The 16344-nt window shown below is 40.9% G+C and overlaps 1 protein-coding gene across 6 annotated transcripts in view; it reads right to left on the bottom strand.

Moving 5' to 3' along the window:
* SGCD (sarcoglycan delta) overlaps positions 1-16344 on the bottom strand; it is a 1017926-nt gene that overhangs the window by 440920 nt on the left and 560662 nt on the right. For all 6 annotated transcript variants that reach the window (XM_089682837.1, XM_089682835.1, XM_089682834.1 and 3 more), the window contains one exon: positions 6230-6363. The gene's annotated coding sequence lies outside the window, so the exon portion shown is untranslated. The remainder of the gene's footprint in view (positions 1-6229; positions 6364-16344) is intronic.

Genomic DNA, 16344 nt, shown 5'->3' with positions numbered 1-16344 from the left:
TATGCGATTCATAGTGTGAACTTAGCCTTAACCTAAAAGCGGATCAGTTCTGGATCACAGAACAGTGAATCTGCAGGGGACAGCAATGGAGAGGAGATGAGTATAGTCAGGGCCACCATCAGGGAGGGACAGTCCATTCACATGTTGGGGTCAGGGTGTCACGTTGGGCCTGGGCCCCATCTTACCCTGCAGTGATTGCTCTCAGCATCCACACAATGGCACACACAGCTCCGCTATTTTCAGCGCTCCAGGCTTCAGCACAAACTTCATCTTGTACTTGGCCCTGGTAAGTAATTTAATGATCCGGTTCTTGCCAAACCTCTGACCGACGTGTCCATCCACCTTAAAATAGACCAGCCCATCATTGGGCTGGATCATACGGGAGACCGCAACCTTCACCGGGGTCGGGATCTCTCCCCATGTCTACACAAGACACTGACAACTGGGTGAAGGGAGGAGGAGGGATTGGGTGCTTCCTATGGGACCCACAAAGAGGGATTAAGGAGGCAGACATTCAATGGCAGTCGGGCAATCCGCTAATTTCTGGGCAACACAAGCCTCTATGATTGGAGCATTCTAATCCCATCTCCGGGGAGGGAGGGGAGAGGAGACAGATCTGCTCCCTGTATACAGATCACAGGAGAGCCCACAAATCCCACCATACACTCATCTACAAGATCAGGGGCTATCAGTGTATCAGAACTATCATCAGAGATAATAAAAAGCCACTCTGATATTTAATCAGGAGCAGCTGATGGAGGATGTATGGGCAGTATATTGTGTATGAGCAGTATATATTATCAGTATATTGTATATGATCAGTATGTCTGGGCGGGAGGAGGAGGACATGTGATGGGGGAGATGAGACTGGAAGAGGAGGATGTGGGTGATCAGACTGGAAAAGGAGAATGGGGGAGGTGAAACTGGAAGAGGAGGATATGGGATCAGGAGATGTGACTGGAGGATGAGAAGGACATGGGAAGGAGGAGGAGGGGGACATGGGATGGAAGAGGAGGACATGGGATGGAGGAGGACATGGTATGGAGGAAATGGGACTGGAGGAGGATATGGTATAGAGGAGATGGAACTGGAGGAGGAGGACATTTGATGGAAGAGATGGGACTGGAGAAGGAGGAGGAGATGGGACTGGAGGCTGAGGAAATAGGATGGAGGAGATGGGACTAGAGGAGGAGGACATAGGATGGAAGAAAAGGGACTGGAAAAGGAGGAGGACGTGGGATGCAGGAGACGAACTGGAGGGGGAGGAGGACATGGGATGGAAAAACTGGGACTGGAGGAGGAAGAGGACATGGGATGGAGGAGCAGGAGGACATGGGATGGGAGAGAAGATAGTGGAAGAGGCGGACATAGGATAGGGAAAATAGGACTGGAGAAGGAATACATAGGACTGGAGGAGGAGAAGGGGCTGAGGGAGGAGTAGATGGGACTAGAGGAGGAGTAGGAGATGGGATGGAATATATATTAAGTTTTAAGAGTGTTAAAATAAAAGTAGGTGGGATAGCCAGTGGGCGGATTTGGTGGGATGGCCAGTGGGCGGGCTGGGGAATGTTGGTGGTCTGAGCTGCCCTGAGTATAGTAGTGAAAACTGAAATTTGTATTTATATAATTGTTGGGCTTATTTTCTTTTATAACATGGATTTTGGCTTTAAAGGGCCCTCTGTATGAAAATAAATTACCCCAAAAAATGGAAAATAAGAAAGTAAATACTCTGCTGTCCACACTGTGGACTGCCACTCAGTTAAAGAGAAATCACTGCCTGAAGTCTATGCAAAAACTGATAGATCAGGGAGTATTGATCTTCTGGGCCCCTGCTGCAGACTGCGTTCCTCCTGCAGACTTCCAAATAGCTACTGTGTCCTGTAGTAATGTGGAGGCTGAAAGAAGGAACCATTGAACAAAACAAGGATCAGAAGATCAACACTCCAGAAAATGTTCATTTCTGAAATTAACACATTTCTGAAATTAAATATCTTTTTTTAACTTTTTTTTTCAGTGCAATAATTGAATAAAATTACTACACATTTCATGTATTTGTAATTCATTTCCATAGATAGATAGAGTGGGGAAGGATTATAATACCTGTAAAAAGTTTATTACTCTCTGTCTAACTTATTGCCAGAGTGACAACAGGTTCACCAAAAAGGAAGTGAGGGAAAATCTCCAGCAGCACCTATTGGAGTTATGGGTGACAGATTAGCCATTGGCACTTCCTGACCCACATTTGGAGAAGCAATGGCCCTCTACCCTCATAGAAATAGTAACACAATACATGTTCAAAACATTGCACAGACGTCATCTTTATTTGTCCTATTAATAAAGAATTGCAAAAAGCAGCTGTGATGTAAAATTCAGTAACCCGCAATAAGAATCCATCTCTGGCCTCTTAAGAGAACAAAAGACTGCTATCTAATTGGATATTGCAGATTAGTGATAATATCAATTCTCTGTGCAACCTCAATTAATCAAATTATTTAGTACCCTTACTGTGTTCTAATGTTGCTGCAATACACTGAATATGACTCCACAAACAATCCTGCAAACCAAAAATTGAAAACAAGTGCTGCACTACATTAATAAATCATATTGACAGGATACTGCGGGTAATGTTTTAGAAAGATAACCAAAAAAATGGCGGCCACTCTATGCGTTCCTTGTTCTGCCATGGAACACTAATATGAATGTCCATAGGCCTAGAGAGAAAGGTGGATGTAGCCAGCAATATGGCCACCGTCAATACAATTAGTGGGATATATATACGAGCAAGGTAGCTGGGCTCTGTTTTTTCCCTTTGGTAGAAGTCACAGGAAGGGACAAAAGGTATTAGAGTGGGGCTATGACGTTACCAGCAAGAAGTCCATACATGGATATGAGTGCTTGGTGATACTGCGATCTTATTTTCAAAGGAGATTATTATTTTTTTTATATTATACAGTATTTATATAGTGCCAACAGTTCGCTCAGCGCTGTTACAATGGGAGAATCATATCATATCATTTCACAGCGATCGGCTTCTTAAAGTGGTGAACAACTGTTTATTAGTGCACTTGCCTTCTGAGTGTATCGTATACTGTAGTTTAATAAACATTTATGGTGTTTTTAAATGGTAAAACAATATGTGCAGTTTTTTGTTTTATCTGAGTTGATTGTGATGGAGAGAACATCTAGGCGATCTGGTGTCCTGATTGGATCTACAAGAAGTTATTGAAAGAAACACAAGAAAAATTCCATTTAACCACTTAGACCCCTTAAAAGGGAAGGCACAAAGGTGACCTGCAGATAGGTCAAAAGCTAAGATGAGAGCGGAAGTGAATGATGGTGGGCAGGGGCAGACTGACCATTTGGAAACTCGGACGAAAGCAGTGTACTAACAATCAGATTATTGTATGATCGCTTCGAAAGTGGTATTTTCCGTACGATTTTCTGATCGTGTGTATTAGGTTTTATGTTCACTTTCATTGATGATGATAAACAGGACAAGTAGGTGTATCACCTTAACGGGGGCCCAGACTGCAATAAAAACTGACAAGCATTGTAAACCCTTTTCACTCTTTCCAAAACTAAAAAAACAAGTTTTCCTTTTAACATTATATAAAGTGTAGAATCTTGTGAGCTGCTATACCAAATCAGTGATACAAATCATTCCCCCTGATGAAGCTATGTGACCCAGTGGCGTAACATGTAGGGGGGGGGGCTTTGATGCCACAACGCTCATATGATAGGTGAGTGCGGTACAGCTGGCTGCAAATTACCGGTTGGAGGATCCATATCAGTAGCAGTGCCTTTTTGGAGTTACTTTATAAGACGTGATATTATACATCATACCTGTGAGTGGAATACTGGAAATATTTTGTAAGGATAAAGCACTATGTTTTGGTCATCTCTTTTTGGTATATATCTGATGCAGGTGGACAGCTAGGAGAGTGGAGGAGACTCATGCTCATCGGACATCATACATCAGTCCATATAAGGGACACACAGGGGTGGACTGACCATTTGGAAACTCAGGCACTGCCCGAGGGCCCGGGGTCAGTAGGGGGCCCCATGAGATGCCCCTGGTACCTTTTTCATAGGCTTTTTTGAGTTTGGGCAAGGACAGAAGGGCCCCATGATCCCCTATTGCCTGGGGGCCCCATGAGTTGTCAGTCCGCCAGTGGTGGTGGGTGTCACTGAAGAACACTAATCAAGTGTACACATATTGGAAATTTTGGATTTGGACTTTGTGAATTTGAAGTTTTACACTTAACATAGATATTTAAATGGAGGTGGCTGTACTTCCCAGCAGGTGCACTATGTTTATTTTGTAAAGCATTGGTGTGTCACAAAATAAAATTAACTATCATACAAATACACATTTTGAATATTGTTAAATTTAATGTTATATAATAATAATTTTTTGCAACATCACAGTGGTGGTGGCACCCTCTTGCATTGTTTTTAGCTTTTTTGGTGTTTTTCATTGTGGTTATCAGATATATACGAGTTATAGGATTGAATCAAACATGGGTTGGTCTATTTTTGACATATCATTACTACTGATTGGATATGATTTCAGTTTTCACAAAAATATGATTTATTAATGTAGCACAGCACTTGTTTTTAATTTTGATATTATGGGTTATTACACACTGCATCATGAAGGTAAACTTTCCTGCACACTCACAGAATTTTGAGTACAGAATACTGAACAGGCAGCCCACCAGACCTGGAAACAATAGTATCATGATATGGCACACATGTGCTATATCTCTAGAAATGATGGGACATTCAGTTGCGAGAAGGGTAGTCAGGACACAATCGAAATGCATGTTCTCATCTGAAAGCCTGGGAATGGGGCATGGGGGAAGTTGGAGGCTTCAGCAGTAAAAAGAATAAAATGTGAGTGTTTAGTGGCATTGTTGGAAATGTATTATTTATTTATTTCACGTACTTATATAGCTCTGTCAATTTACACAGCACTTTACATATCTATTGTACATTCACATCAGTCCCTAACCCTCAAGGGGTGTACAATCAGGTCCCTAACTTACATTCATACATACACATATTAGGGCCAATTTAGACAGGAGCCAATTCACCTACCAGCATGTCTTTGGAGTGTGGGAGGAAACCAGAGTACCCAGAGGAAACCCACAGAGACACAGGGAGAACATGCAAACTCCAGGCAGGTGGTGCCGTGGCTGGGATTTGAACCAATGACCCTAGTACTGCCAGGTGGAAGTGCTAACCATTTAGCCACTGTGCTGCCCACAGCAATCATAATTAATTCTCCAAGATGGGTGTATTTATAATTACAAGCTGAGGCTTTTAGTACTTTAAACCTGTATCCAGAGACATTATATAACAGTTTCCATGACCCGTAACAAACAGCAAGTGAGGTCAGAGTTAAATCAAGTCATTGATTCAGAATGTGTTGAAGTCAGCGGATCCTACCAACCAGACAACTAGCATTATTTAAAAAGAGAGTTCAGCAATGGCTGTGTACATAGCTCACTCAGTACATGCTTCCTTTAGTAAGAAGTATTAAAAAGATGAATGTGACAATAAACAATATCCTTTTTTTCCAAAAAGAGTCCATACACATCCACTACTCGAATGTCCTGTAATCTATTTCTCATGAAATAATTTCTTACTGAGTTTTTCTGTATCCTTGTAACGTCCTACATGAGTTTACAAACCTCTCCTTTTCACCCCTCATTTCCATTTGTTTGGATTGAATAGTGTACCTTTGTTGTGATCCTGTGCACTGCTATATGCACACTACACATCCATTAGTCCTTAGTCCCTAGTTCATCTTGGGAACGAGCAAATGGGGTGGCTACATTCATACAGTGGGACCATGGAGAATGAACATAGCCTCACTCTAACAGGAAATCAGAACACAGCAGCAAAAAAAAATTAATTTGGAGATTTAAAGGAGGTTGAGAGCAATATAAAGTATAGAATATTTTTTTAACCATGATTTAGTATAACTTAAAAACAGTGGTAGCTTTAGCCAGACTCAGTCTGGCCAATTAGAATTTCTCTGCTGAGTCCCATCTCTCTTGTTAGTAATTAAATTTAGGACACAGTGGGAGTTTGATGTAGAACAGCGCCCTCTAGTAACTAGATATGAATGTGGTCCCTGATGGACATTAGTCTGTAGGGCCCGAAACTCTACTATAATGCTGTTTTTATCACACCCCAAGAGAAATGCAATAAAGAACCTTACCTTGATCAGTCCTAATCAGCTTTGGGCAGTATCCGTATCAAAGCATTGAGACACAGGAGAGAAGCAGGATACTAGCAGAATTTCTGTGTAAGATGTTTCGACGTCCCTGGGGTGATGTCTGATATCTGTGCCACCTGCAAAGCAAGAGGAAATTCACTTGGATGAGCAAGATAATATTTGGGAACTTACAACTTGGAGCCTGCCCTGAGGGGAATGTTTGCTCTGACTTGTGGGAATAAAATACCTTAGCATAAGGAATGCATTTTCTTCTACTGTAACTACAAACCTGAGGGGTATAGTGCAATGTCTTTTTTCCTAGAGTCACCTTCAAAGTCCTAGATATTTTGTATGACAGGAAAGCCCAGATGAGACTGGTTTGTTGTACTGATACATTTTAAGGCAAACCTGTCACCTCTGGACTATAGTAACAACCATTATGAAAGCTGAACATATAACCACACATGTCAATTATTCCTATTTTGGTAGGTCAGTCTTGATCTTCAGTAGAGTGGTCATGGTATGTTTGGGTTGATGTTTAGACAGCTTGAGGGTCCTAAACTGTATCGCAACCCACTCATTTAGAGCAGAACTAAACCCACCAATTTACTGGTTTCCCAAAAAGCCCAAGTCTGGAAAGTTCAATAAATGAGGGTCAAATTATTGTTGCACATTGCTTCATAGTGCTTTTTGAATTAAAGTAATGTATGTACAGCCAAGCCTTTTTTCTTTTGTTTTAGATGGAGTTGGTAAGGGTTAAAACTACTGCCCATTTCTTCTTCACTTCCTTGCTCAGAGACACAAAAGGAAAGTAGAAGAAATTTCCCAAAATGAGGAGAATTCTCTTAGACGGTTGTCTCGAGAACAGGTGTCCCTATTAGAAGATTTCTCTTACTTCTTGTTTTGGGAGCAATTCTAAAATGTAGGCTTTCCTCTCGCAGTCGTTCTCAGCGACAATGGTCATCAGTGCAAATGGAAAGGGACAATCTCCCCAATGGGGACATAGACAACAATAAAAAAACTTGACACATGTTCTAACCCTTACCCACTTTGTCGCCACAGAGACAAAAGGAAAGTACAAGAAATCTCCCAAATTGAGGGCAATTCTCTTAGACTGTTGTCTCGAGAACAGGTGTCCCTATTAGAAGATTTCTCTTCTTGTTTTGGGAGCAATTCTAAAATGTAGGCTTTCCTCTCGCAGTCGTTCTCAGCAACAATGGTCAATGGTCATCAGTGCAAATGGCAAGGGACAATCTCCCCAATGGGGACATAGACAACAATAAAAAAACTTGACACATGTTCTAACCCTTAACCACTCTGTCGCCACAGAGACACAAAAGGAAAGTACAAGAAATCTCCCAAATTGAGGGCAATTCTCTTAGGCTACGTTCACACTAGCGTTGTGTGCAGGCGGCAGAAGCGGCGCTTCCCAAACACCTCTGCCAATTCTGCACATTACAGCACATGGTGCTGTTCTAACGGGAGCGTTTGTGTTGCGTCGCGGCAAAACGGATGCCTCTGGTCGAGTCAGGAGGCATTGAAGCCTCCTATTCTAGTCTATGGTGCCGCTCCGCAAACGCCCGGCCGACGTTTGTGGTGCGGTTGCGATGCAGTTGCGGGGCGTTTGCGGAGCGGTAACACCATTCAAACTGCATTATAGGCGTTTGTGGGACTTTTTTAACGCTCGGCAAACGCCTAGCAACTGCCGCTAAACCGCGCATGAGGCAATTGCCGAGCGTTTGCCGAGCGTTAAAAAACGTTCCGCAAATGCCGGACCAACGCTTGCCAAACGCTATAGGGGTGTTTGGCAAGCGTTGGTAAAACAGCCAAGTGTGAACGAGCCCTTAGACTGTTGTCTCGAGAACAGGTGTCCCTGTTAGAAGATTTACCTTACCTCTTGTGCTGGGGATGATTCTAAAATGTTGGATTTCCTCTCATTCATTCATTCTCAGTGACAGTGGTCATCAGTGCAAATGGAAAGGGCCAATCTCCCCAATTTGACATATATTCTGACCCTAACCCTCCATCCAAAACAAAAAAAAGGCTTTCCTAATGATACACTTTAAATTACACCAGCAAGGTGTATCCAGATATACTTTGGGTGAGATTTACTAAAACTGGAGAGTGCAAAATCTGGTGTAACTCTGCATAGAAACCAATCAGCTTCCAGGTTTTATTTTCAAAGCCTAATTGAACAAGGTGAAGTTGGAAGCTGATTGGCTACCATGCACAACTGCACCAGATTCTGAGTGCTCCAGCTTTAGCAAATATTCTCCTTTGTGTCTTATGCTGATACAGCTTATTGCAATTCAGCGGCAGTTTTTACTACAGAATCCTGATTTGGACAACAGGCAGCATTTCCAACCAAAAGTGTGCTGATACACTCTGTCTTAGTTACTAGTGTAAAAATCAGCCACCTGTGTGACATACACACACCTACAAGAAATTCATATAAAGAGTCTATGGGACGTGCACAGCGCAGTGAGAAAAAACATGAAGAAAACAAGGTGTAAACTATTTTCGAACAAAAAAAACCATCCAATTTTTACAGCGCTCTACAAAAATTATTTTGTGGGATTTGTTTTTCTACTGTAAATACCTTGAGTGTCATCCAGTGACCTTGGCATTTTGAAAGCAATGCCACCAAAATGCGGTTTTCTTTTTTTTGGTGGACAAGGGTAGGGTCCGTTCCCCATCTGGATGAGGCATGTCAATGGTGGTTGTTGAAAGATAACCCTCTGAGATCCCAGCCTTTATTTGGGAACCTATCCTGCCCTACACAACTCAAAGCAGGGAACTCTGTTTTGGGTGAAGCTGCCTTTAAAGCCCCAGCATTTTGATTAAAGGTGACAATGCTTATACAAATTAGCATCTGACATCTTGAGTTACATGGTATAGAGAATTCCACCTGCTCTTACTGGCTGTTAAAGGTTACTACATTTGGTAGCTTTCTTGTATACATGTCACTATAAGACTCTATGTAAGAAGCCTGGTTGTTCTGAAAGAATCAAACCAAAACAAAATTACCAGTCTTTGGTATGCATTTGTCTAGTTTTTGGTAGAGCTGAAAACAATTAGTCCAATTGGAACTAGAGTTATCACTATAATTATTTATTGCAGGTACTTATATAGCACCGTCAATTTACACATTCACATCAGTCTCTAACCTCAAGGTTTGTACAATCTAAGGTCCCTAACTTACATACACATATTAGGGCAATTTAGATAGGATCCAATTAACCTACCAGCATGTCTTTGGAGTGTGGGAGGAAACCAGAGTACCTGGAGGAAACCCACGCAGGCACAGGAAGAACATGCAAACGTTAAGCAGGTGGTGCCATGGCTGGGATTCGAACCAATGACCCTAGTACTGCCAGGTGGAAGTGCTAACCATTTAGCCACTGTGCTGCCCATATGAAATAACTTCCTGAGTCTTCCATGCTTGAGTCCAGAAGGTGATAGCTGACTACAAATTTTTAAATCAAACCAAAATTAGGAACACATACCATAATAGGGGCAATTAATGTTAAACCAGCTGACTTTTGTTAAAGGTTCAGTCTAGTGAAAACTGATAGTCCAGCAGTAAAAGAATCCAACACTAAACTTGTAAATCTCTGTGGTTGCCCTTGTAGCATATTCTTTTACAATTTCCAGACTCCAACAGCAAGATCTACTCTGATATTATATTGATAGCTGGTGATCAGACTCATGAACAGGTCCACAAAAAAAAACCAAAACAATAAAATTATAAAAAGGTGAACGGGTACTTGCCCTTATTGACTAACAAGCTATGTGTGAAATCCCTCTGGAATCTGAAAAATGAGCTGATACAGGGCATTTAACAATATTCCTTGTACCATGTGAAAGCACTGGGCCAATCAGGAGACATTTAGTGTTATCACCTGAGAGAGGGGCATGGCTGTATATCTCTCTTCACTCCCAATGGTGAAAAAAGTGGCATGGGCATGAGGAATGATGAATACGGGCAAAGGAAAAGTTCATTTGATTGGAACTGCTTTTGAACATTAAAACATCAAAATATTTTGAGCACAGTCATCCATAAGATATCTTTATTACACAGTTAATCTTGTGACAGTCAATCCCTGCCCTGCTGTAAACAGCTTGAAATAAATACAGCATACTCCAGATCATATGGTGGTTTAAAGTCCTCTCAGACATAGTCTAATTTGTTTTTTTTAGCACTCATTCCATCTCATTGTAATTTATGACTCTGCCTGGGGCCGGGTGCAACATACTATCAATGAATGAAACATCATTGTCTCGCTGATAATTGGCAATATCCCAGCATTCAGTGCCAACACTTTGTAGAGCTGCTTCCAGCAATATAACTTGCTGTAGATGTATCAGAGAGTTCACCGAATCCCTAAAGAAGGATTTTAAAGATAAAAGAAAAGTTGTACACTTATTTCTGACCCTTCTCTATTATAGCATGGGTTCTACTCCTTATCCTACACTGTTTGCTTCCTCGAGGGCAGGGATAAATGTGAATGGTTCACTGTCCTCTGTAAAGTGTTGCAGAAAAGTGGCATGCTATTTGAATGAGCAAAACAAAGAAAAAGAGAATAAATCAAAGTGCAAAAAAAAAAAAAGGTTAGTTTTGGAACACTTATTGAAGAAGATCAACCCGTTACAAACCTTAGCAATTCAAATTTGGAAAATGCAAAGAAAAAGAAGCTACCATCTATAAAATGGTATGTCTACAGGTTTAGGCATTTTTAAATCATAAACCTCTTCCTGTAAAAAGTCAAGCGTGGCTCCATCACCTTCTACTTAAGCCTTGTTTATTGGTTCTTCAGTGTGATATACAGCCAATCAGAGCATTATGGAAGATTGCAATGCATGGGCAGGGCCAGGCTGTTTGTCGGCAACCTTTGCTAAGGATTATTTTTCTTCATATAGGCTTTAAATGGCCCTACATTAGCCTCATGATTTAGTGTTTTTTCACACAAAAATAAACAGACTGTGAGAAAAAAATAAAAAATGTAAAGTGTCCATGCACAAATAGGTATTGAATGCACCAGTGCAGCTGCAGTCCAGGAGCTGAGTCGATCAGCTCCTGAGCTTCTGTTACTGTTTACAAGTGTTTCATAGGAGCACTAGCAGAAGATAATCTGCAGAACATCTCTCAACCCTGGGCAAGTCTCTACCACCCCAGCTCCCTGGTTAAACCATTACCACTGCTGGCATGCAGTAACAGACTCAGAAAGTCACAGTAGAGCTGGGATGGGCAGATTTTGCTGTACAGGGATCAGACTGCCTACTTCTTGCTGCAGATGGTCATCTGACAGAAGTCTGGGTGGTGTAACAATTATTTTTATTTAGCCTTTCTAACATTTTTTACCACAGAAAACCCTTGAAATGATTTTCAGATCTTGGGGAACCCCTGCTAAAAGTCATTAATTGGGGTCAGTGGGAAGAATATCCATTACATTATTTGCCAGTGAGAAAGATGCCCCACTTACAGTAGTGGTCAAAATGCCATCCTTACAGTTAGCTAAAAAGATAACTGCTGTCATACATTTAGTTCTATCAACCGAATGGGAGGCCAGTCAGTCAGAGCTCAAGGATTCCTAGAGTTCCACGGAACCCTGGTTGAGAATGAATGACATAAATATGTAACTTGCCCATAATCTGTTATTATTTGGGTATGTAAAATGTATATAATGAAGCGTTTGAAACACGCGTACAACAACTCATATGCAAATAGACCCTTGGTACCCAACAAACCACTCAACAGCACTCTGATCAGATTTGGAGAACAGCAAACTGCACACTAAGAGACAGCTCTTTCAGCAACCTTGAGCTCTGAACCGCCGGCTGTTACCATGCGCTAGAGTAATGCGTGGATTGGCATATGTCTTAAGGTAATACAAATTTATGAGCACTAAACTATTGTATGGCCCTCTGGACCAGTGTTTTTCAACCTAATCTCGAAGCACCCCATTCCAAAATGTAAAAAACCAAACTAATAGTTTTATATAACACAGCACCATCCACACACGTAGGACACCCAATTTTAGAGGTGATTTATTCTTCCAAAGAACACTTGTGCTGCGTTTCTCTTACCCCTCAGCTTCTCTCCCTCACTCAGCTAACGTGAGCCCAGTCCTGATGGAGAAGGGCAAACAAGGATGCTGTGCAGGCATCTGACATCCTCCTTATTAATCAATGATGTGATTGGTTGTTAGGATGCCAACAGTTGTGTACACTTTATAACTAAAAGGCAGACTTCATCCATCCGCTGGCTTGTATAACATTTTTAGGAAATTTTTTGGCAGATTGCCAAGGCACTCCTGAAAAAACCTGAAGGCACCCCAGGGTTCCTCGGCACCCTGGTTGAAAAAAGGTTGCTCTGGACATATAAGGGGGCCTCCCTATAATAATTAAGTTGACTACCACTGCTCTAAATAAAGAGTATATAGCTTTTTTTTTTTTATTGTCTATGCTGATCAATAAGTGGTATTAGGTTTCTGTTTTGGTGAAACTTAGTTTTTGGATATGAATTTAGCAGAAATTACTCTGTTTATCCCTACATATTACATACACAGGCTCCAGTTTTGGTTTACTGCTGCTTCTAAAAAGGCCACAAATGCTCTCCTGATGTGGCTGCTATTGAGACCAGGGGCGGACTGACAACTCATGGGGCCCCTGGGCAATATGTGATCATGGGGCCCCTGAATCCTTTCCCACACTCAAAAAAGCCTATGAAAAAGGTACCAGGGGCATTTCATGGAGCCCCCTACTGACCCCGGGCCCTCGGGCAGTGCCAGAGTGCTCAAATGGTCAGTCCGCCCCTGATTGAGACATTATTGAACTGAGCTCCTGACAGTTCCCTCTAGTGGCTAACAATCACCTTTCTATATAGAAACTATAAACTAATTCATGGTAAACACTGCAATGAAAGCTCAAATTATGCTTATTAGAAATACACCATAATTCCTCTTTATTTGCACCTGATATATAAATACTATAGATATTTCGACTGGCTATTTAAATTTGCTGGAAACTGATAAACAACATTCAGTTATGCAAATATATTCCAATATTTTCCACAAATGGAATTCAAGGTTCATTTAGGGGCATTAAGAACAGAATCGTGTTTTCACTGCAGTTCTCATTTACTTTTGAACTACTGAAAAATACATGGTAGCAGTGCAAGTAAAAAAGAAAGTACACAAAAAAAATCCAAACCTGAATATAGTAAAAAAAAAAAAACAGATAAAAAGAAACAGAAGTACAGCTTGAACAAGACGAGAGAAGTATAAAATGCACTCATAATGATGCATTTCATTTAATAATTTGCTCATACACTTGTGCAATAAATCTTTCTACAAATAAAACAATTATTATCAGCCCAAATTACATGGGTCTTTAGTCTGATATGGAAAACCTGCAGTTTAATTGCTTGATTTAAATTTCTGCGACTAGAGGAAAAAAAAAAGCTGAAACATTGCTTTTAATTATGCAAATTTATATCTGTAGTGCGAAATTTCCAAAAAAGCAATAGCAGTAATTATTTACTTGCATGATAAAATGGCAGGCATGTTACCTGGCTAATTGACTGACAGCTTTTCTTAAATACGCTTCAGAATATTTTTCATGCTGTTGTGATAAGATCGTGTTCCCCCCCATGTGCCCCACTCAGCTGTCACTTTTTTGCAACGTCTGTCACTCAACCCAACAAAGCTACAGGAAAAGGCAAAATAATAGAAGCAAGGAGCATGGAGAAATATTGAAATTCGCACATGACACAGTAAACTCCAGGAAGAAAGCGCCCACTTGCAAAGATAAATACGTGAAAATGATGGGCTATGAATAGATGCAAAAAAGGAATGGTGAAATTATTTTTAATGTTTTAAATATCAGCAGAGACATTTATGTATTATTACACTCGAAGATCTGTGTTAATATTCCAAAACCCAACTTAGAAGACGTATGTCTACGAGGACTAAGATTCAATAATGACTCAGCATGTCATTTGTAAAGGATGAGAATGCTTATAAAAAATGCCCAACTACAGCCATAGCTGTTTTATTTTTTTTTTAAAGTAAAACTATAGACAAAATTTTAAATATCAATTAAGTGCCGCGCTTCACTTCTGATTTAAACCAAAGTAACCAACATAAACGTCTCTTAATAAGTGTCTATGTGTTGATATTCTATATGGTTGTATATCTTCACAGATGCTTGAATTGCAAAAACTTATTGAAACACCTTATGCTGTTATACACTGCAAACCAATGTGTGTAAACCTCCACCGGATGTGATCTCACCTGGTGTATATGACCAAACCACTAAGTGAGGTCATTTATAGCATGTGTCCCCAGGGGCGGACTGACAACTCATGGGGCCCCCAGGCAATAGGGGATTATGGGGCCCCTGTGTCCTTGCCAAAACTCAAAAAAGCCTATAAAAAAGGTACCAGGGGCATCTCATGGGGCCCCCTACTGACCCTGGGACCTCGGGCAGTGCCTGAGTTTCCAAATGGTCAGTCCGCCCCTGTGTGTCCCTTATATGGACTGATGTATGATGTCCGATGAGCATGAGTCTCCTCCACTCTCCTAGCTGTCCACCTGCATCAGATATATACCAAAAAGAGATGACCAAAACATAGTGCTTTATCCTTACAAAACATTTCCAGTATTCCACTCACAGGTATGATGTATAATATCACGTCTTATAAAGTAACTCCAAAAAGGCACTGCTACTGATATGGATCCTCCAACCGGTACTTTGCAGCCATCTGTACCGCACTCACCTATCCTACGAGTGTCGTGGCATCAAAGCCCCTCCCCTACATGTTACGCCACCGGGTCACATGGCTTCATCAGGGGGGATGATTTGTATCACTGATTTGGTATAGCAGCTCACAAGATTCTACACTTTATATAATGTTAAAAGGAAAACTTGTTTTTTTAGTTTTGGAAAGAGTGAAAAGGGTTTACAATGCTTGTCAGTTTTTATTGCAGTCTGGGCCCCCGTTAAGGTGATACAACTACTTGTCCTGTTTACCATCATCAATGAAAGTGAACGTAAAACCTAATACACACGATCAGAAAATCATATGAAAAATACCACTTTCGAAGCGAGCATACAATAATCTGATTGCTAGTACACTGCTTTCGTCCAAAATTATTTGAAGGGACAAGCACAAAAATGTTTCTCGTACAATACCAGATGGTACGATTTTCATTTAATCAGTACAGTTTTCATCCGAAAATGCAATACAAATACATTACATCACTTCCGAATTTTCTTTCTGCCATACAAGAATTTTCGTAACTTTAGTGACCTCTTCACTTTCGATATGAGACTAGCATGCAAAATAAAATGGATGATCGTTCGTCCGATATTCTCATCATGTGTACGGGGTTTAAAAGAAAATTTTGTATTGTCCCTAGAAAAGAAATCTGGAAATAGTAAATGGGAAATCTTCCAATGGGGATACCATTTCTGGGGACCTGGGGGTCCCCAATGGATTCTCTTAATTTGCAGGGATTTCCTGGGGGAATGGGGAATTTTAATGTGGTGAAAGATTAGAAATTCCAAATTCAGTGTTGTAAAGTATGTCTCTAGCCCAAACTATTTTCTTGCACAGATATAATGAAAGAAAGTGAGCGCTAGATAAGAAGCTGCTAAGCGCCAATAGGTACCAAAGGACTCTACAAAGAACAAATGAAAAATGGGGCGCAGCGCTAAAATATACCTGATACACATATATATATAACAAACAGAATTATTGAAAAGATAAGTGATATAGTGTGCCAAGAATTGTGCAAAAAAGCATTCAAAAGTCCTTAAGTAACAAATGGTGATTCAAAATATGTGCGTCTTCCGGTGATCAAATTAACTGAATCATGCACTCACCAGATGCATAATTCAAATATGCATATAGATGATATCCCGATATCCAAGCGGAGTTATCCCAAAATCGGATATGGCATCATAGGATCATCGTCTGGGCACATCTGTCCGTCCAGGTTCTCCTTGTGGATCGTGCGTTTACACACTAAAACACCTCTCAGCTGTCTCCCCAGGTGGCTCTGCGGGTATTGGACTCAGCAGGGTCCCAAGAAAGAAAGCCAGGATGGTGTGAT

This window comes from Staurois parvus, unplaced genomic scaffold, assembly GCF_062004578.1.
Source record: "Staurois parvus isolate SC_StPar_1 unplaced genomic scaffold, SC_StPar_1.0 ptg000298l, whole genome shotgun sequence".
NCBI classification, from domain to species: Eukaryota; Metazoa; Chordata; class Amphibia; order Anura; family Ranidae; genus Staurois; species Staurois parvus.
Note: the sequence above shows the minus strand (reverse complement) of the source record. Positions and strands in the feature narration are given on the sequence as shown.